Consider the following 24973-nt stretch of genomic DNA (forward strand, 5'->3'; position numbering starts at 1 on the left):
TGAATAAATTAATATTCCTTATAATTTAAGTTTTTATATTTTTGCTTTTTATGCCACAGAGAAAGGATGTGTGTGTGTGTGTGTGTGTGTGTGTGTGTGTGTGTGTGTGTGTGTGTGTGTGTGTATTTGGGTCTGCTAATGAGTGTATTTATTTTTTGCCATTTAAAGAAATTTACTATTTTGTCTGATATAGTGCCAGAAGATGAACACTTAGGGTTAGAAGGCACTCGAAATATGGCCAGGGAAGAGCTGCCTCCTCAAAGTAGAGTTGAACTTAATGAAGTAGATGGAGTCAAGCTTTTGGAACCTTCATTTGCTGATATGGCATGACTCAGAATGAGAAGAAACAGCTGCAAACATCCATTAATAATCAAAACCTGGAATGCACGAAGTATGAATCTAGGAAAATTGGAAATCATCAAAAATGAAATGGAATGCATAAACATCAATATCCTAGGCTATTAGTGACCTGAAATGGACTGGTATTGGCCATTTTGAATCAGACAATCATATATGGTTTCTACGGTGGGAATGACAACTTGAAGAGGAATGGCGTTGCATTCATAGTCAAGAAGAACACTTCTGGATCTATCCTGAAATACAACACTGTCAGTGATAGGATAATATCCATACGCCTATAAGGAAGACCAGTTAATAAGACTATTATTCAAATTTATACACCAACCACTAAGGCCAAGATGAAGAAATTGAAGATTTTTACCAACAGCTGCAGTCTGAAATTGATTGAACATGCAGTCAGGATGCACTGATAATTACTGGTGATTGGAATGCAAAAGTTGGAAAATATGGCCTTGATGCCAGAGATCACATGATTGAATTTTGCAGGACCAACTTCTTCATTACAAATACCTCTTTTCACCAACATAAACAGTGACTATATACATGGACCTCACCAGATGGAATACACAGGAATAAAATCGACTACATTGTGGAAAGAGACAAGGGAGAAGCTCAATACCATCAGTCAGAACAAGGTCAGGGGATGACTGTGGACCAGACCATCAATTACTCATACACCAGTTCAAGTTGAAACTGAAGAAAATTAGAACAAGTCCATGAGGGCCGAAGTACGACCTTGAGTGTATCCCACCTGAATTTACAGACCATCTCAAGAATAGATTAGACCCATTGAACACTAATGCATGAAGACCAGATGAGTTGTGGAATGACATCAAGGACATCACACATGAAGAAAGCAAGAGGCCATTAAAAAGACAGAAGAAAAAGAAAAGGCTTAACTGGATGTCAGAAGAGACTCTAAAACTTGCTCTTGAACATCAAGTAGCTAAAGCGAAAGGAAAAAATGATGAAGTAAAAGAACTGAACAGAAGATTTCAAAGGGTGGCTCAAGAAGACAAAGTATTAAAATGACACGTGCAAAGACTTGGAGATAGAAAACCAAAAGGGAAGTACACACTCAGCATTTCTCAAGCTGAAAGAACTGAAGAAAAAATTTAAGCCTCGAGTTGCAATAGTGAAGGATTCTAAAGGGAAAATACTAAATGAAGAAAGAAGCATCAAGAGAAGGTGGAAGGAATACAGAGTCACTATATCAAAAAGAACTGGTCAATGTTCAAACATTTCAGGAGGCAACATATGATCAGGAATCGATGGTACTGAAGGAAGAAGTCCAAGCTGCACTGAAGACATTGGCAAAAACAAGGCTCTGGGAATTGACAGAATAGCAATTGAGACGTTTCAACAATCAGATGCAATGCTGGAAGTGCTCACTCGTCTATGCCAAGAAGTTTGCAAGGCAGCTACCTGGTCAACCAACTGGAAGATATCCATATTTATGCCTATTCCCAAGAAAGGTGATTTCAACCAAATGTGGAAATTATTGAGCAATATCATTAATATCACACACAAGCAAAATTTTGCTGAATGTCATTCAAAAACAGCTGCAGCAGAATATCGACAGGAAACTGCCAGAAATTCAAGCCAGATATAGAAGAGGACACGGAACCAGGGATATCATTACTGATGTCAGATGGATCTTGGCTGAAAGCAGAGGATGCCAGAAAGATGTTTACCTGTGTTTTATTGACTATACTAAGGTATTCGACTGTGTGGATCATAGCAAATTATGGATAACATTGCAGAGAATGAGAATTCCAGAACACTGAATTGTGCTCATGAGAAATCTGTACAGCTTTGAGGGAGGGAAAATAAAAACTGGTTCCCGAAACCATTTGTGAGTCATACAATCATCCAAATAAACTAGTAAGACAACTTTGCTCTGGGCATTGTGCTTTTTTGAAGAGTTCAGTCTGTTTGGGGAAACTGACTCCAAAGACCATACTGAGAGCTATGTTTAGGGTAAATCAGTAATTAGTTTAATTAGTCTTCAAGACAACGTTGTATGAAATACTTGTCTAATGTTTGTAATCAAACACTAATCTTGCTATGCAGAAAATTATATATTTTAAAGAAACCAGGTTCTTAGAGGAGATTAACCTCATCACTCAGACTCCATTTTGTCTTAGACTTCACTTCTGCTTCTGAGAAAGTGACTCATGATTGTTAATAGATAAAAGAAGGAGGGGCAGCTTGCCTTTGGGAAGAACACTTAGTATGTTAAGTAGATTAATGGAAGATTGCCAGCAGGAGGGGTCCATCTTGCTAATCATGTTTTCTCTAATGGACACTTGGTTGTCACATGTAAATTTTTCTATTCCTTCTATTTCTCTAGATAAACTTTGTGTGCTCCTTATGGATATATGTTTTTGTGTGGTGGATCCAACTATGCTAGTTTAGATGATCCCTTTCTAACTGATAGTGAATTTACATGGGTAATCTCTTGTTCAGATTACTGGAGAATGTGTAGGCAATGCACTTTGGGAACTTTAGGACTACCTTTAGATATTCATAGTAACGACACTAGTAAATATTGGAAAGGTAATGTTAATTTGTTACACATTGTAAAACAAGAGTCAGAAGAAAACCCATTGGTCCAACACTCAAGGTGGGGTTAGTCATTTCTAAGAGTTTAGTTCCTCCTTGTGATACAGTTGAATTGGAGAAATCTTTAAGAAACCTATCAATCATTATAGGACAAATAGCAGACGAAGTTGCTAGTGGGACGGAAGCACAACAGCAATCTCTGACCTTATTAGCCAAGTTGACATGAGATAACGGAATAGCCTTAGATTTTTTATTACCCCAAGAAGGTAGAGTCTGTGTTGTAGCAAACACCTCTCATCACATTTGGATAAATAACACAGGATAAGTAGAACAGGATATACATAGAATTAGACAGCAAGTTGCTTGGTTAAGCCCTATAAAAAAAAAAATATATAAACACCAGATTTATCTGGTCGGTTACCATTAGGAATAAGTACATGGGCTAGATATTCTTGGTCTGCATCCTGATAGTGTGATATTCTTGGTCTGCATCCTGATAGTATTAGACATAATAAAACTTATCTTCTATTGTCTTACACACTTAAAAGGCAAAAGAAGGTCCCAGGCTAAAATGCTGATGTACATTATGTCTGTTCTTTTCATCAGTGTGATTGACGAGAATGTCACTCTTACTTAAGATCCTGGTGAAGAACCAGACAGTATCCAGTGGAAAACCAGCACCATGAGTTTAAAGGGCCTACCATGGCCACCACCTAGGAGCCTAAGTCCAGGTATCGATCATCGAGGTGTTATCTCCAATCTCCAATCAAAAGGAGGGGATGATTTAGAAGATCATATTGGAGCAATTATTCCCTGTCCTTGACCATAAAGAATGTGACCCAGCTGGAGATGGACCCACAAGGACTCACAAGGACACATCAACTGGGCCCTGAGGTATAAAAACAGTAGTAGCTAGGACAGTCTTGGAAAACATCTTTTAGGGAAACTTCCACATAAACAAATCATAAACAGCACAAAAGACCCACATACTTTCCACTCTTATCTTTTCTATTAGCATTTAGAACAGTAGAAAGATTTGTTGGACCAGTGAAGACCCGTCTGACTGTTGTTACTGAAACCAGTACCAATGATTATTAAGAAAGACAATTCAAAATGTATAATCATGATTTGGCAGTTTTTAGCCAATCTGTGAAAAGGTGAAGCTTTCAAGGATTTTATCCATTTTGTAATGTTAATATAAACAGATGATTATGTAATATTCCTTGGATCCAGGCAGACTTGTCTCTGGCAGCATGCTTGTCTGTTTTCCCACCTTTGCCTATTCTGTAATATTCCTTGGATTTCGGCAGATATGACTCTGGCAGCATGCTTGTTGTTTCCTACTTTTGCCTCTTAGGACATACACTGAATAAAATCTGAGTTTTTGCTTTGCAAGAAAAAAAAAAAGTTCTGCAGTTCGAATCTACCACCCACTACTTGGAAACCCTTCTACTCTGTCGCTATGAGTTGGAATCAGCTCGACAGCAATGGGTTTGGTTTTTTGGTTTTAGATCCTTGGTCACTGGAGGTGACCAATCAGAGGCTATGGACCTGTGGGTAGAGATGCTATCATAGGTAATTTGATCTCAGGCTGAAGATTTGGACCTGAATGTTCCTGAGATTCTGTGATTATTGATGGCTGGGAAAGAAGCTGGGGCACTAAAGGAGACTTCAGATCTGCAAAAAAGGAAGCTTTGAAAGCCTTTTCCTAGCCCTTTCTACACGTTCCTAAAAGCACAAATCCCTTACATTGGATATTTCCCCAGACATGTGTACTTCTGAGCAGTACTTCTAGTCACAAAATAGCAATACCTCTGCCTGGGACCTTGAATTTGTGCAGACACTTTCCTTTTAGCTTTCAAAATTTGATTCTCATTAAAACATACACACAAGAGCTAGATATCATGGCCATTTTACTGAGGCATAAACCTAAGAGGCTGGTTGCCTTGTCCAAGATCACACAGCTAAGAAGATGGTAGGCCTGAGACAAGAACTCAGGTGTCCTTTCCTCTAGCCCAGAGAACTCATCTGGAAGTATAGGCCTGAGGTGCCCACATGGGCATACAGATGATGGAGACACATAATGCCGACATGGGCAGGAAGGCCCAGACAGGCCTCAGCACAGGAGGTGGAGGGGGGATACTCACAGCCCATTCTGGCCACTGCAGGAGGCCTGAATATAAGAAACTGTAACTGTGGTCTTCTACCATCTTCCTCCATCCATCTCCTCACCTAATTTCTGGGAGAAGGAGATACTACCATGGCTAAGTTGCTGCGGGACCAGAAAAAGATGTGGAAGCAGTTCCTCTAGTTCTTCTTCTGAAGCAGACACTTCAGGTTCACCTGAACAGGTGGGAGTCCTGTGACTGCTTCCTTCCACTGGTTCCTGGAGCTTGTAAACTCACTGGGTGAGGTGTGGGGAGGTGGGGAGCTGGCCTGGGGTTGAGGTCACACCTACTGAGTATGCTTCCAGCTCCTTGCCCAGACATACAGCTTCTGTATCCTTGCACTGTCCTCTTTCTAAGCCACTTTCAGCTTGGAAAAATGTGTAAAAGACCAACAAAGTGTGAAGAAAGAGTGTGAAAGGAGTGCTCTGAAAGGAGATCTATATCTCCAGTGGTTTTTGACAGCACAGTCACCACATTGAGCTCCTCCTATGTGCCAGGCTCTGTGTGCATAATCTGGGCAAGTCTCTCTGGCAGCACTGTGATGCACTGGTGTTTCAATCAGCTCTGAGGGATGCTGCTTGAAATTTGGCAAAACCTGTCTTCATTTTTCACAATGTGTACCACAGTACCTGGGCCTAGAGATGCTCAATAGTTATTAGCTGACAAGCTGAATGCATGATTAAACCCATGTTATAGACAAGAAAACCAAGGCCTGTGATCCTTAGTTTATAGATCAAGGTAAAGTTTAAGTTATGGCAGAACTGGGACTAAAACATAAATCTTCTGCCTCCCAGTCTGGATTTGGGCCAAGAATAGATGATCTCTAATATCTCTCAGTGCTGTAATATTTGGAGACACAGATCCAGGATCAGAAATTTAGTCTCTAGGCCAGTGCTGTCCCATAGAATTTTTTGCAGTGATGGAAATGTTCTAAACCTGCACTGTCTGAAACAGTAACCACTAGATACACATGTGGCTACTGAAACTTGGAATATAGTTAGTGTGACTAATGATCTGAATTTTTAATTCTTGTGGCTAGTGTCTACTGTATGGGGCAGTACAGCTCTAGAATGTTCCCTACCCCAAAGCACAGCAACACAACTTCTGCCAAGACTCTCTGCAGTGAGTGTTTGTAATGGCACTTGGGGAAAATTTCCTATAACCCTTGGCAAAACATACCAACTTTCCCCAAACACACCAGCCATTCTTCAGTTACTGTACTTCTTTCTACAGAAGAGAGATGAAAATGAAATTGAAAGAGTTGAAGCAGAAAGACTATTGATTTTTAATCCTTTTTTATCATCTAAGAATTTCAAGGTGTATTCCTCATGCCACTCCATTCCTCTCCTGGGAACTGGGAGGAACTGACCTGAAAGTCCTGGCCAGCATCAAGCAATGTGAATTAAATACACTTTAAAGAAAACCCCTCTAGTCAACATCATTTTTTTTTCCCCAGAAAAATGTTTGAATCTTTAGTAACTATTATTTTCCTTTGAGTTCCTGCCAGGAGAAGAATTTTTACAATAGATTAAACCATCAATACACTAACCATTGTATTAACTTCTGGACCCTCACTCTTTCAAATTGTTTTCTTATCACATAATAGAACCACGGCACATCTGTGTTGAAAGACAGCTTAGGCAATTTTCAGTCCACAAAAATGATGATGATGAAATAGTTACTATTTATCCATCATTTTTACCAAGCATTGTACTGTGTTCTTTATGCCTGATTGTATTTAGTCACCATAATCCTATGAAGAAGGTAAAATTATCTCCATTTTACAGGTGAGTAAGTAGCTGAGATAGACTTCAAAACAAGGTCTATCTGGCTCCAACACTGGGACTCTTCTCTGTACGCTAAGCTTTTCAGTCATTTCACAGACAAGGAATCAGAGAACAATGGAATTGTAACAACTACAAAAGCCAGGGGAGTCGGGGGCCAAGATGGCTGACTAGGTAGAAGCTACCTCAGATCCCTCTTGCAAAAAAGACTCGGAAAAACAAGTGAATCGATCACATACATGACAATCTACGAACACTGACCATCAAACACAGATCTAAAGAGTTGACCTGAGTGACAGAGACTCAGCCAGCACAAGCAGGCTGCACACTGACGTGGCTAATGAGAGAACAAGCAACCACGGGGAAGAAGCGACTGTTTTTGGAGCCTGGAGCAAGCATCCCAGTCAGAAAACCTTGGTGCCGGGCTTTAGACTGGGAGCAGGGGAGCTGAGCACGGCATCCTGAGATGGCGCAAACACGGGATGCAGCCCTACTCCCTGAAGTGACCTCGGGGGAAGCCCAGCCAGTGCACGCAGGCAGTGAAGTGACCACGGCTGACAGGAAGAGAAGTCACCGGGAGGCAGTGACTGGTTTTGGAGCCTGGACTGCAGCGTCCCAGCCAGGGAACCTTGGCGCTGGGCTTTGGACTGGGAGTGGAGGAACTGACCACAGCTTCTGAGACAGAACAAGCACAGGACGCAGGCCTGGGGGCAATCTCGACCCAGCCAATGCACATCCCTTGGGAATCTCAGATAAAACAGTCATCACCAAGCAAGATAAGTAACTTTGTCTATATTCCGGGGTGCTACTCTCTCCTATCTATCTGATCCCTCCCCTCCCCTTCCCAGGCGGCTTCATTAACATTGGAATTTCGTGGGCCAGAGAGTGAAGTGCTCGACGGTATTTTTTTCTGTTTTTTTGTTTTTGTCTTTTCCTAACCCATTTTCCTGGCCTGAGGAAAAAAAAAGCAGCTACAAAAAACCCAGGGACCAAAAATCCTTCCCTGACTTCCTGAAATTGGACTAAAAATACAGAACCAGCTCCAGCCAAGCATATGAGATCCACAGTCTTCAGCTTTCATCCTTACAGGGAACAAGGCTATTATAATGCAAAGGCAATTCTGATAGGGATCTGACTGTAATTGTTTTAGCAGATTACTGGAAAGATAATTTTCCCAGGTCTGATATCTCTACCTATTAAACAGAGCCCTCAGTGACCCACAACTGGGAACTGAGGGCTGAAGCTCCACCCAAACCACCTAGCCTCCTGGCCATAGGGGTCTGAGGATAGTGACATCTACCAGTCTGTAGGGGTACATACATTGGGTGCCTAAAGTACAGCTGCAGAGCCCACCCACCAAAGTGCTTTAGGAACAGAGACACACCTACATCTCTGGCACTTGAGGTAAGCCTGTCAGCATCCTGCCCCCCCCCCCGGAGTGTGACCCCCTGCTGCTACTAGAATCTGGTGCACATAACTAGCACCACTACTCCTCTAAGTTAATAGGTGACAGTCTACACCACACACTTGGTGACCCAAAATCAGATTCTACTCAAGAATAGTGAATGGACTCTTAGGCTTACGTATCTGGTAACAGCCCAAACCAGCTGGTAATAAGACATAAGTGATTCAAAGGCTACAACAATCAAGTAGCCCATCTACATATACTGAGAGAAAACAAAACAAGATAAGACTCAGTGAGCAAATGTAAAATAAATCATTACAATATCTTATAGATGGCTCGGAGACAGCAGTAGATATCAAACCACATAAAGAAGCCAGACCATGATTGCTTCTACAACTCCCCAAATTAAAGAATCAAAATCTTTCCCAAATGAAGATGCAATCCTGGAATTGCCAGATGCAGAATATAAAAAGCTAATTTACAGAATGCTTCAAGACATCTGGGATGACCTCAGAAATGAAATAAGGCAATCTACAGAAAAAGCCAAGGAACACAATGATAAAGCAGTTGAAGAATTCAAAAAGATTATTCAAGAACATAGTGGAAAAATTAATAAGCTGCTAGAATCCATAGAGAGACAGCATTCAGAAATCCAAAAGATTAACGGTAAAATTACAGAATTAGACAATTCAATAGGAAGTCAGGGGAGCAGAATCGAGCAACTGGAATGCAGAGTGGGCGAGCTGGAGGATAAGGGAATTGATACCAATATAGCTGAAAAAAATCGATAAAAGAATTGAAAAAAATGAAGAAATCCTAAGAATCATGTGGGACTCTATCAAGAATAACTTGCATGTGATTGGAGTTCCAGAACAGGGAGGGATAACAGAAAATACAGAGAGAATAGTTGAAGACCTGTTGGCAGAAAACTTCCCTGACATCATGAAAGACGAAAGGATATCTATCCAAGATGCTCATCGAACCCCATATAAGATTGATCCAAAAAGAAAATCACCAAGACATATTATCATCAAACTTGCCAAAACCAAAGATAAAGAGAAAAATTTTAAAGCAGCCAGGGATAAAAGAAAGGTTTCCTACAAAGGAGAATCAATACGAATAAGTTCAGACTACTCAGCAGAAACCATGCAGGCAAGAAGGCAATAGGATGACATATATCGAGCACTGAAGGAGAAAAACTGCCAGCCAAGGATCATATATCCAGCAAAACTCTCTCTCAAATAAATATGAAGGTGAAATTAAAACATTTACAGATAAACACAAGCTTAGAGAATTTGCAAAAACCAAACCAAAGCTACAAGAAATACTAAAGGAAATTGTTTGGTCAGAAAATCAATAATAACAGATACCACCACAACACAAGGTTACAGAACAGAACATCCTGATGTCAACTCAAATAGGGAAATCACAAAAACAAATTAAGATTAATTTTAAAGAGAAAAAAAATGCTCAAAACAGGGAATCATTGAAGTCATTATGTAAAAGATCACAATAGTCAAAACAAGGGACTAAATACGGGAGGCACAGACCTGCCATATGGAGAGGAAAACAAGGCGATATAGGACAATACAAGTTGGGTTTTTACTTAGAAAAATAGGGGTAAATATTAAGGTAACCACAAGGAGGTCTAACAATTCCATAACTCAAAATAAAAACCAGGAAAAACATAACGACTCAGCAAACATAAAGTCAAATACTATGAAAATGAGGAACACACTATTTACAAAGAAAAACATCTCAGCACAAAAAAGTAAGTGGAAAAAGGAAATTCTCAATAACGCACAAAAAAAGGTATCAAAATGACAGCACTAAACACATACTTATCTATAATTATGCTGAATGTAAATGGACTAAATGCACCAATAAAGAGACAGAGAGTCTCAGACTGGATAAAGAAACACAATCCATCTATATGCTGCCTACAAGAGACACACCTTAGACTTAGAGACACAAACAAACTAAAACTCAAAGGATGGAAAAAAATACATCAAGCAAACAGTAAGCAAAAAAGAGCAGGAGTAGCAATATTAATTCCTGACAAAATAGACTTTAAAGTTAAATCCACCACAAAGGATAAAGAAGGACACTACATAATGATTAAAGGGACAATTGACCAGGAAGATAACCATATTAAATATTTATGCACCCAATGACAGGGCTGCAAGATATGTAAAACAAACTTTAACAGAACTGAAAAGTGAGATAGACACTTCCACAATTATAGCAGGAGACTTCAACACACCACTTTCGGAGAAGGACAGGACTTCCAGTAAGAAGCTCAATAGAGACACGGAAAACCTAATTGCTACAATCAACCAACTTGACCTTGTAGACTTATACAGAACACTGCACCCAACAGCTGCAAAGTATACTTTTTTTTTCTAGTGCACATGGAACATTCTCTAGAATAGATCACGTATCAGGTAATAAAACAAACCTTTGCAGAATTCAAAACATCGAAATATTACAAAGCATCTTCTCAGACCACAAGGCCATAAAAGTGGAAATCAATAACAGAAAAACTAGGGAAAAGAAATCAAATACTTGGAAACTGAACAATACCCTGCTCAAAAAAGACTGGGCTTTAGAAGACATTAAGGAGAGAATAAAGAAATTCATAGAATGCAACGAGAATGAAAACACCTCCTATCAAAACCTCTGGGACACAGCAAAAGCAGTGCTCAGAGGTTAATTTATATCGATAAAGGCACACATACATAAAGAAGAAAGGGCCAAAATCAGAGAACTGTCCCTACAACTTAAATAGAAAGCGAGCAACAAAAGAATCCATCAGGCACCAGAAGAAAACAAATAATAAAAATCAGAGCTGAACTAAATGAATTTAAAAAATTAGAGAACAGAAAAACAATCGAAAGAATTAACAAAGCCTAGAGCTGGTTCTTTGAAAAAATTAACAAAATTGATAAACCATTGGCTAGACTGACTAAAGAAATACAGGAAAGGAAACAAATAACCCAAATAAGAAATGAGATGGGCCATATCACAACAGACCCAACTGAAATTAAAAGAATCATATAGGATTATTACGAAAAATTGTATTCTAACAAATTTGCAAACCTAGAAGAAATGGATGAATTCCTAGAAAAACACTACCTACCTAAACTAACACAATCAGAAGTAGAATAACTAAATAGACCCATAACAAAAAAAGAGATTGAAAAGGTAATCAAAAAACTCCCAACGAAAAAAGCCCTGGCCCGGACAGCTTCACTGCAGAGTTCTACCAAACTTTCAGAGAAGAGTTAACACCACTACTACTAAAGGTATTTCAAAGCATAGAAAATGATGGAATATTACCTAACTCATTTTTTTTTCTTTCATTCTATGAAGCCACCATATCCCGGATACCAAAACCAGGTAAAGACATCACAAAAAAAGAAAATTACAGACCTATATCCCTCATGAACATAGATGCAAAAATCCTCAACAAAATTCTAGCCAATAGTATTCAACAACATATCAAAAAAATAACCCACCATGATAAAGTGTTTTTTTTTTATGCAAGTTGGTTTAATATTAGAAAAAACATTAATGTAATCCACCATATAAATTTTAAAAAAGACAAAAACCACATGATCTTATCAATTGATGCAGAAAAGGCATTTGACAAAGTCCAACACCCATTCATGATAAAAACTCTCAGCAAAATAGGAATTGAAGGAAAATTCCTCAACATAATAAAGGGCATCTATGCAAAGCCAACAGCCAACATCATTCTAAATGGAGAGAGCCTGAAAGCATTTCCTTCGAGAACGGGAACCAGACAAGGATGCCCTTTATCATCGCTCCTATTCAACATTGTGCTAGAGGTCCTAGCCAGAGCAATTAGGCTAGAAAAAGAAATAAAAGGCATCCGGATTGGCAAGGAGGAAGTAAAATTATCTCTATTTGCAGATGACATGAGATTATACACAGAAAACCCTAAGGAATCCTCAAGAAAACTACTGAAACTAATAGAAGAGTTCCGCAGAGTCTCAGATTATAAGATAAACATGCAAAAATCACTTGGATTCCTCTACATCAACAAAAAGAACATTGAAGAGGAAATCACCAAATCAATACCATTCACAATAGCCCCAAGAAGATAAAATACTTAGGAATAAATCTTACCAAAGATGTAAAAGACCTATACAAAGAAAATTACAAAGTACTACTACAAGAAACTAAAAGGGACCTACATAAGTGGAAAAACATACCTTGCTCATGGATAGGAAGACTTAACATTATAAAAATGTCTCTTCTACCAAAAGCCGTCTATACATACAATGCACTTCCAATCCAAATTCCAATGACAATTTTTAATGTGATGGAGAAACAAATCACTGACTTCATATGGAAGGGAAAGAAGCCTCGGATAAGTAAAGCATTACTGAAAAAGAAGAAGAAAGTGAGAGGCCTCACTCTACCTGATTTTAGAACCTATTATACAGCCACAGTAGTCAAAACAGCCTGGTACTGGTACAACAGGCACATAGACCAATGGAATAGAATTGAGAACCCAGATATAAATCCATCCACATATGAGTAGCTGATATTTGACAAAGGCCCAGTGTCAGTTAATTGGGAAAAGATAGTCTTTTTAACAAATGGTGCTGGCATAACTGGATATCCATTTGCAAAAAAATGAAACAGGACCCATACCTCACACCATGCACAAAAACTAAATCCAAGTGGATCAAAGACCTAAACATAAAGACTAAAACGATAAAGATCATGGAAGAAAAAATAGGGACAACGTTAGGAGCCCTAATACAAGGCATAAACAGAATACAAAACATTACTAAAAATGATGAAGAGAAACCAGATAACTGGGAGCTCCTAAAAATCAAACACCTATGCTCATCTAAAGACTTCACCAAAAGAGTAAAAAGACCACCTACAGATTGGGAAAAAATTTTCAGCTATGACACCTCCGACCAGCACCTGATCTCTAAAATCTATATGATTCTGTTAAAACTCAACCACAAAAAGACAAACAACCCAATCAAAAAGTGGGCAAAGGATATGAACACACACTTCACTAAGAAAGATATTCAGGCAGCTAGCAGATACATGAGAAGATGCTCTCAATCATTAGCCATTAGAGAAATGCAAATTAAAACTACGATGAGATTCCATCTCACTCCAGCAAGGCTGGCGTGAACCAAAAAACCACAAAATAATAAATGTTGGAGAGGCTGCAGAGAGATTGGAACTCTTATACACTGCTGGTCGGAATGTAAAATAGTACAACCACTTTGGAAATCTATCTGGCGTTTTCTTAAAAAGTTAGAAATAGAAGTACCATACAACCCAGAAATCCCACTCCTTGGAATATACCCTAGAGAAATAAGAGCCTTCACATGAACAGATATATGCACACCCATGTTTATTGCAGCTCTGTTTACAATAGCAAAAAGCTGGAAGCGACCAAGGTGTCCATCAACGGATGAATGGTTAAATAAATTATGGTATATTCACACAATGGAATACTACGCATTGATAAAGAACAGTGACAAATCTGTGAAACATTTCATAACATGGAGGAACCCGGAAGGCATTATGCTGAGTGAAATTATTCAGATGCAGAAGGACAGATATTGTATAAGACCACTATTATAAGATCTTGAGAAATAGTATAAACTGAGAAGAACACATTCTTTTGTGGTTACGAGAGGGGGGAGGGAGGGAGGGTGGGAGAGGGTTATTTACTGATTAGGTAGTAGATAAGAACTACTTTAGGTGAAGGGAAGGACAATACTCAATACAGGGAAGGTCAGCTCAACTGGACCGGACCAAAAGCAAAGAAGTTTCCGGGATAAACTGAATGCTTCGAAGGTCAGCGGAGCAAGGGCGGGGGTTTGGGGGCTATGGCTTAAGGGGACTTCTAAGTCAATTGGCAAAATAAATTCTATTAAGAAAACATTCTGCATCCCATTTTGAAGTGTGGTATCTGGGGTCTTAAATGCTAACAACCGGCCATCTAAGATGCATCAGTTGGTCTTAACCCACCTGGATCAAAGGAGAATGAAGAATACCAAGGTCAGACAATAGCTATGAGCCCAAGAGACAGAAAGGGCCACATGAACTAGAGACTTACATCATCCTGAGACCAGAAGAACTAGTTGGTGCCCGGCCACAACTGATGACTGCCCTGACAGGGAGCACAACAGAGAACCCCTGAGGGAGTGGAGAACAGTGGGATGCAGACCCCAAATTCTCATAAAAAGACCAGACTTAATGGTCTGACTGAGACTAGAGGAATCCCAGGGGTCACGGTCCCCAAACCTTCTGTTGGCCCAGGACAGGAACCATTTCCGAAGACAACTCATCAGACCTGGAAGGGACTGGACAATGGGTTGGAGAGAGATGCTGATGAAGAGTGAGCTACTTGTTTCAGGTGGACACTTGAGACTGTGTTGGCATCTCCTGTCTGGAGGGGAGATGGGAGGGTAGAGAGGGTTAGAAACTGGCAAAACTGTCACGAAAGGAGTGACTGGAAGGGCTGACTCATTAGGGGGAGAGTAAGTGGGAGTATGGAGTAAGCTTATATGTGACAGACTGACTTGATTTGTAAACTTTCACTTAAAGCACAATAAAAATTATTAAAAAAAAAAAAAACAGTGCCTAACTTCTGTCCCTGACTCTTTGTTCCATTCAATTCTATCCTTTCACCTCAGATTCATATTTACCACACCCAGCTTCCACATATCGTCCTCCTTTCCTCTTTAGCAATGCACACAGCAATTTCTATCATCATAAAAAGTCAAAAAGACTTCATTTGTCTTTTAAGTGCCCCCACAATTTAGCACCCACCTTCCCTGCAGCCACACTTCAGTCAAGGGAGGTGTCTGAGCAAGTCCAATGTTTGCATTCCTTTCCATTTTCAGAATCAAGGCTACTCCCTTGTAATGGTTACACAGACACACACACATACACACACACACATAGTTGTTGTTAGGTGCCGTCAAGTAATTTCCGACTCATAGCATCCCCTATGTGCAGAATGAAACACAGCCTAGTCCTGAGCCATCCTCATAATCATGGTTACGCTTAAGCCCACTGTTGCAGCCACTGTGTAAATCCATGTCATTGAGCATCTTCCTGTTTTTTGCTGACCCTCTACCAAACATGATGTCCTTCTCCAGGGACGGGTCCCTCCTCATAACATGTCCACATTATGTGAGATGAAGTCTCACCATCCTTGCTTCTAAGGAGCATTCTGGCTCTACTTCCTAGAAGTACAAATAAGTCAAAAATTATTGCTACAAGATCATAGAAAACCTTCATTAAAAAAAAGTATCAAAATGTGGAGCTAATATGGAATCAAAACCCAGGATGCGATACTTCAGTTGAGGAGGGATGGATTTTGAAACTTGTATCGAGGAATCCTGCCCTCACTGATGCAGAAGACCACTACACTGGCACTTATCTTTGGTCTGTATGAGGATTTATCTTACCTTCTCCATAAACATATCAGCACTCCAGAGTCTGCAACTTGCAGCATGGCAGCAGTACTTGCAGGGACAACAGAAGCAATTTTCAATCCATTGGAAAGAGTTCAAACATTGCTTCAAGACCACAAGAATCACGACAAATTTACAAACACTTATCAGGCTTTCAAGGCACTGAAATGTCATGGAATTAGAGAGTATTATCAAGGCTTGGTGCCCATTCTTCTCCGTAATCGATCCAGCAACGCCCTTTTTTTTTTTGGCCTTCAAGGCCCTATTAAAGAGTATTTGCCTACTGCAACATCTCACAGTGCTCATTTGGTCAATGATTTTATCTGTGGAGGCCTATTGGGTGCCATGTTGGGGCTCTTGTTTTTTCCGATTAATGTTGTAAAAACCCGCATGCAGTCTCAGATTGGTGGGGAATTTCAATCTTTCCCCAGGGTTTTCAAAAAAATCTGGGTAGAACAAGATAGGAAATTGACAAATCTTTTCAGAGGTGCCCATCCGAATTACCATCAGTCACTCATCTCTTGGGGCATAATCAATGCGACTTACGAGTTCTTGTTAAAGGTTATATGAAAGAAATCATCAGCTGAGTGCCATTTATCAGTGGACTAGACCTTCTAAGAAGAATTCAATTTGGCCTGGTTCCCAGTTGGCCAAATACAAGTTGGTGTCAGAAGTCCAGGGCACCATGAATTATGGGCAAAGTGGTTTTCCTTAAACACCAACAATAACAGAATAAAAGGTTTCAACAGGAAATTTAAAGAATTTTTTTTCTATCATTACCTGAGAGCTTTAGGCTAATGGTTTTATTAATAGCTGTCTATCTGATGGCCTTTGACAGTGAACGTAATAGCCAAGACACGATTTTTTTCTTTTCCAAAACAGTCTTTAACCCTCTGTATTAAAACATCTAAGTGGCCATGACTAGTCAGAGAAAGGCTTTTGTAGCCTGGTGATTTCTTAGGCTTATTTTTGTTACTCCATTATTTGCTCCTCTGCTCTCTTGAGGAATTGCAGGGGGTAGTCTTGGGTAAACTTGAGCACATACGTGGGGAGGAGAAAGGAAAAGAACACAGAAGAAAAACAGCATATTAGTTGTAGGCTTTTCGTGATAAATTGCTTGTTCACTCAGCACCTCTTGAGGTACTCATTATCCAAACTATTTTTGTTGAGACTTGATAGAATCAGGGAGCTAATTAAAGTTCCCGTTTTGGTTTCTAGGTTTGAAAGTTTTCTTTTTAATTCTGGGTGTGACCTGAAAGCCTTCTGCAATATTATGTTGACTTCACTTATTTCATTGCCAAAAGATGAGGAAGCTTAAGCTTTGTTACAGGAGTTTCACCCTGTTAAGATGTTCATATTAACTGCATGTAGATCAAACTCTGTTTATCTTTGTTTCTCTGAATTATTGCTGCCAGTTTAGCACAGGGATTTGGGTTTTTGTTTTTTCCACTGATAATTTTGGGCTTTTTTGTTTTTTCTTTAATTTGTTGTATTCAAGTATCCTGTTCTCTTGAAACTCTCCTTAAAAAGAAAACCTACTTCTGTAACATTTTGTTTTAGAAGTCTTACTAAGAGCCCGGGTTCCATTGCCCCCTCCCCGCCCCCCCCCCCACCCCCCACCAATTTCTGAATGTTACAGAAAACCCAAAACCATTCAGGATAGCTTCCACCTCAATGTTAGCTATCCTTATTTTACTCTTGGAAATAGAGACCACTGTTAGGATTTTGACATTTTGGAAACCCAATTTATAATTGTGATATTAAAATAGTAAGTTTGAGATTATAAGATCTATTAAAAGACATCTGAAGAATTATTTTAAATTTTAGGTGTTTCTAGTAGCCAGATAGCACACTGGTCCCTTACCTAACAGAGACAAAAGTTTATTTGTCAAAGGAATCAGTTTAAAATTTTTCTCCAGGTATAAAATATAGCAAAATGACTCATGCACTGATTGAATAAACAGGAACACGTGAGAAACATCCCAGAAAAATGGCTTAATTTTTTTTTAAACCCACCTCTGTAAATATTATATAGTTAAGACTGTTCTCCAGAATTTGACATGGTATAGTTTGATTTCTTATTTCCACATGTTCACCATTCTGGGTAACTGCATGTGGCCACCAAAATAAAATCAGGGCCTCAATCGGTAGTTTACTCCAAGTGTCTTGGCAGATAGTCCAAAAAAGCGATTTACCTCTAAATGCAGTATGGCTGGCTAATGAAGTGAACGTTCTTCCAGCTGTAAAGGATGAGGAAACAACAAGCGGTTGCCTGGCGGAAATGAAGCCAGATAGCTTTGCAGCAGCTTTTCTTGTCAGTGATGTGTTGGAAATGGCAGTTTACTTTAGACACCAAGGTGCAGATTTAAGGACTTCTGAAAACGAGAAACATCTTTGGCCTGGCTTCTGAAGTGAATGAGGAAGGCAGTGCAGTGCCTGACCCCCTCATTCACGTGTTTGAGTCCCTGAGTACTCACAGGGAAGGCTGGGTGGCCCAGCGCAGGCAGGTGAGTTAGCCCGAGTTTATGCCCTGGCTGGGGGAATGGATTCCCTCGGGCTTTCGGTTCTGTGGGGCTTCATTTTGTCTTTACGCTCCATGCAGGTGATAAAAATCTAAGTTTTAAAGCCCTTCCATGAAATACAAGTGAAGTGAAAATCCTAAGAATGCTTTGGTTTATGCTGTGTCAAATATGTGGCATTGAAAACAATTATAATATTTTTACGGTTTTAACTTACAACAGACATTTTTGGATTTCCTTTTCACTTTTTATAGCTTTTGAAGACCAAACTGCAAATACATTACCTAGGATGGTTTGTGTTGTCTTCTAGACATAAATTTGACAAAAGATTCAACAGAATTTGTGGTAGCCAACTGCTTTGTCTGAATTTTAAAATAAGTTATAATGTGTTCTTAGTAAGTAAGGGATTCTAACAATAGCTTCTACCTTCAGTATAAATTAGTGTAATAATTTTGAAAAGGCAAATATGATCGAATAATTTTACCTCAGAAGCTTTAAAAGTGGCCTTTCTGTTACATACGTAGCACAGATGGCTCGTCACCGTGGAGAACGTTGGGTTTTGTCTTCTGTACTTCATTACCTGACGCACTAAAAATATGTGGTAGTTTCTGTATTTAACACACCGTATGAGCCCTCAGGACTGCACCACAGAGTAAATACAGCCTGTATATAGTGACCTATTTGTCTTACTTTGTGAGTGGTGACAGAGTTGATGTTTTTGCCTCAGTAGTCAAAAATTATTTTTTTTTTAGTCATATTCATCTTATGGCTGGTTATATAGTCACATGCTATATATTATGAATTGCACAGTAAAGCAGAATAGTGTATATATAGTCATCTTTGGAGACCTGAAATTTCCAAGCTCTGTTACTATGGTAACATTCAGTGTAAGGCTGTGCAAACATGCAAGGGAGTCGTGGCAGACAGGGTGTATGAAATGGGATCTAGAAGCTTACTACACATTAGGTCAATCATGTTGAACTAACCCTTTCGTGTAGTTGAAGTACTGGAGTGTGCAGTGATAAAATGAAGGCTAGAGGGAGATGACATTTCAAGAAAGGAAGAGCACTCAGTCTTGGTTTGTTTTTCAAATTAATATTTGTTTCTGCTTGTGCAGATAAATACATATCAAAGACGACCAGACATTGTCCCTAAATTTGAGGATTTTTTAGTTTTTAATTCTGTCTTTTTGCTTAATAAATATTTGCTTGCCTAAATGGCTTCCAATTTGTGTGAGGGTCTCTACATATTTCTTAAAGTTCCATAATTAAAAGTGGTTAAGCACACAAAGCTATTTTTGTTTGCTATTAGGTATTTTGAATTTTGTGACTACATGCATTTAAGTGAAATCTGTTAAATGTTTCAGAGTTAATACGCTTTTTTGGTAATTCTGTTTGGAATAAAGTTTTTTTGTTTTTAAAAAAAATGTGGAGCTCTTGTTTCTCTACATATCCTCCATCTATATCTATATCTATACACTTCTGAAGGTGGTATTTTCATCTTTTTAACCCTTCCCCAAAGATGTCTTCACTCTTTGATTTACACCACATCAGAATGACAGTTTTGACGTCCTCGAGGGACTCAAATCGTGTTCCTTTTAAATGTTCTTTGAGTTTTGGGAGCACAAAGAGTTCTGAAGAAGATCGGGGCTATAGGGTGAATAGGGTAAGGTTTTCCAACAAAATTCTTTTTGTTATTATTATTATTTTATTATTGTGCTTTAGATGAAGGTTTACAGAACAAACTAGCTTTTCATTAAACAATTAGTACACACCTTGTTTTGTGACATTGGTTACCAAACCTAAGATATGTCAACACTCCCTTCTTGAACTTGGGTTCCCTATTACCAGCTTCCCTGTTCCCTCCTGCCTTCTAGTCCTTGCCCCTGGGTTGGTATGCCCCTTTAGTCTTGTTTCGTTTTGTGGGTCTGTCTAATCTTTGGCTGAAGGGTGAACCTCAGGAGTGATTCAGTACTGAGCTAAAAGTGTTTCCGTGGGCCATACTCGCAGGGTTTCTCTAGTCTCTTTGAGGCCAGTAAGTCTGATCTTTTTTTGTGAGTTAGAATTTTGTTCTATATTTTTCTCCAGCTCTGTCTAGGACTCTCTATTGTTATCCTTGTCTGAGCAGTCCGTGGTGGTAGCCAGGCACCAACTAGTTGTGCTGGACTCAGTCTCGTGGAGACTGTGGTAATTGTGGCCCATTAGTCTTTGGACTAATCTTCCCTTGTGTCTCATTTTCTTCATTATCCCTTGCTCCAGAAGGGGTGAACCAGTGGAGTATCTTAGATGGCCGCTCACAAGCTTTTAAGACCCCAGACACTACTCACCAAATAAACTATGTTATGCCAACGGAGCTAGATTCCAAAGAAATTCTTAAAAAATGCGCAGGTGCATTGTTGTGATGGAAAAAAATTCCTAGGTACAAATTTCCTGGGCTTTTTCTCACGAATGCAGTTTTAAATTTTCTTAAACTTCTTCATAATAAGCTCCTATTATCATCCTGTGTCCATCGAGAAAATCGATCAAGACTGCACTTTTGAAATCCCCTCAAAAAACAGTCGCCATAAACTTCTGAGCCATCTTCCCTCTATTGGTTCATCTCTGAGGTCTTCCTGTCCTTTAAAGCACTTGATCCATCTAAAAACTGCTGTTTTATGTGGGGCAGCATTCCTATAAACTTGTTGCAAACTTCAATGATTTGGGAAGACATCCACTTGAGTTTTGTTAAAAATTTGATACTAGCCCTGACCCCAAAATTGTTTTTTTTCCATGGCCCAAAAAGTTGTTTTTTTTTTTTTTAAGACACCCTAATGAGACTGCTGTTGTTAGGTGCTGTCGAGTCAGTTCCAACTTACAGGGACACTATGTACAACAGAATAAAACACTGTCTAGTCCTGCACTATCCTCGCAATAGTTTTTATGCTTGAGCCCATTGTTGCAGCCACTGTGTCAATCCCTCTCATTGAGGGTCTTCACAGACCTTTGACCTTACCAAGTATGATGTCCTTCTCCAGGGACTGGTCCTTCCTGATAACACGTCCAAAAGTATGTGAGATGAAATCTCGCCATCCTTGCTTCCAAGAAGCTTTCTGGCTGTACATCTTCCAAGACAGATTTCTTTGTTCTTTTGGCAGTTCACAGTATATTCAATATTCTTCACCAACAGCATAATTGAAAGGTGTCAATTCTTCTTCCATTTTCCTTATTCATTGCCCTGCTTTCACTTCAAATTAAGCGATTGAAAATACCATGGCTTGGGTCAGGCCCACCTTAGTCTTCAAGGTGACATCTTTGTTTTTCAACACTTCAAAAGAAATCTTTTGCAACAGATTTAGCCAGTGCAATGCCTGATTTCTTGACTACTGCTTCCATGGTCATTAATTGTGGATCCAGGTAAATGAAATCCTTGACAACTTCAACATTTTCTCCATTTATCATGATGTTGCTTATTGGTCCAGTTGTGAGGATTTTTGTTTTATGTTAAGGTGTAATCCATACTGAAGGCTGTGGTCTTTGTTCTTCATCAGTAAGTGCCTCAAGTCCTCTTCACTTTCAGCAAGCAAGGTTGTGTCATCTGCATATTGCAGGTTGTTAATGAGTCTTCCTCCAATCCTGATGCCCCATTCTTCTTCAGATAGTCCAGCTTCTCAGATGATTTGCTCAGCATACAGGTTGAATAAGTATGGTGAAAGGATACAACCCTGATGCACACCTTTCCTGACTTTAAACCATGCAATATCCCCTTGATCTGTTTGAACAACTGCCTCTTGATCTATGTATAGGTTCCTCACTAGCACAATTAAGTGTTCTGGAACTCCCATTCTTTGCAACGTTATCCATAATTTGTTATCACCCACACAGTTGAATGCCTTTGCATAGTCAATAAAACACAGGTAAACATCTTTCTGGTATTCTCTGATTTCAGCTAGGATCCATTTGACATCAGCAATGATATCCCTCATTTCATGCCCTCTTCTGAATCCAGCTTGAATTTCTGGCAGTTACTTGTCAATATACCGTTGCAGCCACTTTTGAATAATCTTTAGCAAAATTTTACTTGCTTGTGATATTAATGGTATCGTTTGATAATTTCCACATTCAATTGGATCACCTTTCTTTGGCATAGGCATAAATATGGATCTGTTCCAGTCGGTAGGTCAGGTAGCTGTCTTCCAAATTTCTTGACATAGACGAGTGAGCACATCCAGCTCTGTATCCATTTGTTGAAACAGCTCAGTCAGAATTCCATCAATTCCTGAAGCCCTTGTTTTTCTCCAATGCCTTCAGTGCCATCAGTTCCTGATCATATGGTACCTCTTGAAATGGTTGAACATCAACCAATTCTTTTTTTATAGTGACTCTGTGTATTCCTTCCATTTTCTTTTGATGCTTCCTTGGTTGTTTAATATTTCCCCCTGTAGAATCCTTCAATATTGCAACTCGAGGCTTGAATTTTTTACTTAATTCTTTCAGCTTGAAAAAATGCCTTTAGATGTTCTAACTCCAGGTCTTTGCACATGTCACTATAGCACTTTACTTTGTCTTCTCGAACCACCCTTTGAAATCTTCTGTTCAGCTCTTTTACTTCATTATTTCTTCTGTTTGCTTTAGTTGCTTGGCTTTAAAAATCAAGTTTCAGAGTCTCTTCTGACATTCATTTTGGTCTTTTCTTTCTTTCCTTTCTTTTTAATGACCTTTTGCTTTCTTTATGTATGATGTCCTTGATGTCATTCCACAACTTGTCTGGTCTTCAATCACTAGCGTCCAACCTGTCAAATCTATTTTTGAGATGGTCTCTAAATTCAGGTGGGATATATTCAAGGTTATACTTTGGCTCTTGTGGACTTGTTATAACTTTCTTCAGCTTCAGTTTGAACTTGCATATGAGCAACTGACGGTCTGTTCAGCAGTCAGCCCCTGGCCTTGTTCTGATATTGAGCTTTTCCATCGTCTCTTTCCATAGATGTAGTTGATTTGATTCCCATGTATTCTATCTGGTGAGGTCCATGCGTACAGTTACCGCTTATATTGGTAAAAAAAAAAAAAAGGTATTTGCAGTGAAGAAGTCATTGGTCTTGCAAAATTCTGTCATGCAATCTCTGGCATTGTTTCTAACACCAAGGCCACATTTTCCAACTACTGATCCTTCTTCCTTTCCAACTTTTGCATTTCAATAACCAGTAATTAACAATGTATCCTAATTGAAATGTTTGATCAATTTCAGACTGCAGAAGTTGGCAAAAATCTTCATTTCTTCATCTTTGGCATTAGTGGTTGGTGCATAAATTTGAATAATTGTCATGTTAACTGGTCTTCCTTTAAAAAAAAAAAAAAAACCAGTGCCATTGAGTCGATTCCGACTCATAGCAACCCTACAGGACAGAGTAGAACTGCCCCCACAGAGTTTCCAAGGAGCGCCAGGAGGATTCAAACTGCCAACCCTTTGGTTAGCAGCCGTAGTACTTAGCCACTAGGCCACCAGGGTTTCCAGTCTTCCTTTTAGGCGTGTGGATATTCAGACTAGATCTTGAAATGTTCTCTCTTACAATGAATGCAACACCATTCATCTTTAATTTGTCATTCCTGCCGTAGTAGACCATAGGATTGTCTGATTCAGAATAGCCAATACCCGTCAGTCTTAGCTCACTAATGTCTAAGAAATCAATGTTAATGCATTTCATGTCATTTTTGATGGTTTCAAATTTTCCTAGATTCATATTTCATACATTACACACTCTGATTATTAATGGATGATTGCAGCTATTTCCTCTCATTTTGAGTAATGCCACATCAGCAAATGAAGGTCCTGAAAGCTTGACTCCATCCATGTCATTAGGTCCACTCTACTTTGAGGAGCCCACTCTTCCCCTGTCATATTTTGAGTGCCTTCCAACCTGAGGGGCTCATCTTCAGACACTGTATCAGACAATGTTCTGCTGCTATTTTTAAGGTTTTCACAGGCTAATTATTTTCAGAAATAGACCACCAGGGTCTTCTTCCTAGTTTGTCTTAGTCTGGAAGCTCAGCGGAAATCTGTCCACCATGGGAGCCCCTGCTGGTGTTGAGACTAAGACAAGTGTATTATTTAGAGAACTTGTCTGCAGCCATCCACTGATTGCAGAGGCATGTTTAAACATGTTTTGTTTGGAATAAACCCTTGCATGTATAAACTGGAACCCTTGTAGCAATACTTTTTGATATATATATATATATATATATAAAATGTATCTGACAAAGACGTTTTGGCATTTAACACGACAATGTTTATTACAAAAATATACACTATACTGGAAAGTAGAAAAAATGTGGTAAACCATATCAAATGTTAAGAATTAGGCACTTCTGTTCTGTAGATTAGTACAGGCCACTAAAATGGAAGTGGGGGACCGTGACTTGGAAACATTTGGCTCCCCACAATGGGAATAGCTAAAGAAGAATAGATTCTATCTCCCTGAGGCTTTCTGAGCATATGCCGCACCAAGCAAAATTTAGAATACTGAAGTGGGCCCAATAATGATAACAATAAAAAAATAATTTGGTTTGCTCATGCTTTGCATTAATTTGTAAATCAGTTTCCAGCACTTGCCAGCTGCTCCTTGGAATAATCCCTAACAGTAACTGGTAAAGTAACAAGCATAATGGACTTGGAGTCAGAAAACACCAGTTCAAGGCTCAGCTGGGTCATG

General features: G+C 39.2%; 1 pseudogene; it reads left to right on the forward strand.

Annotated features, from left to right (window-relative positions):
- The first annotated feature begins 15622 nt into the window (after window positions 1–15622).
- Window positions 15623–16339, forward strand: LOC126067936 (mitochondrial nicotinamide adenine dinucleotide transporter SLC25A51-like; annotated as a pseudogene).
- Window positions 16340–24973: the final 8634 nt, after the last annotated feature.

The sequence above is a fragment of the Elephas maximus genome, chromosome 26 (genome assembly GCF_024166365.1).
Source record: "Elephas maximus indicus isolate mEleMax1 chromosome 26, mEleMax1 primary haplotype, whole genome shotgun sequence".
NCBI lineage: Eukaryota > Metazoa > Chordata > Mammalia > Proboscidea > Elephantidae > Elephas > Elephas maximus.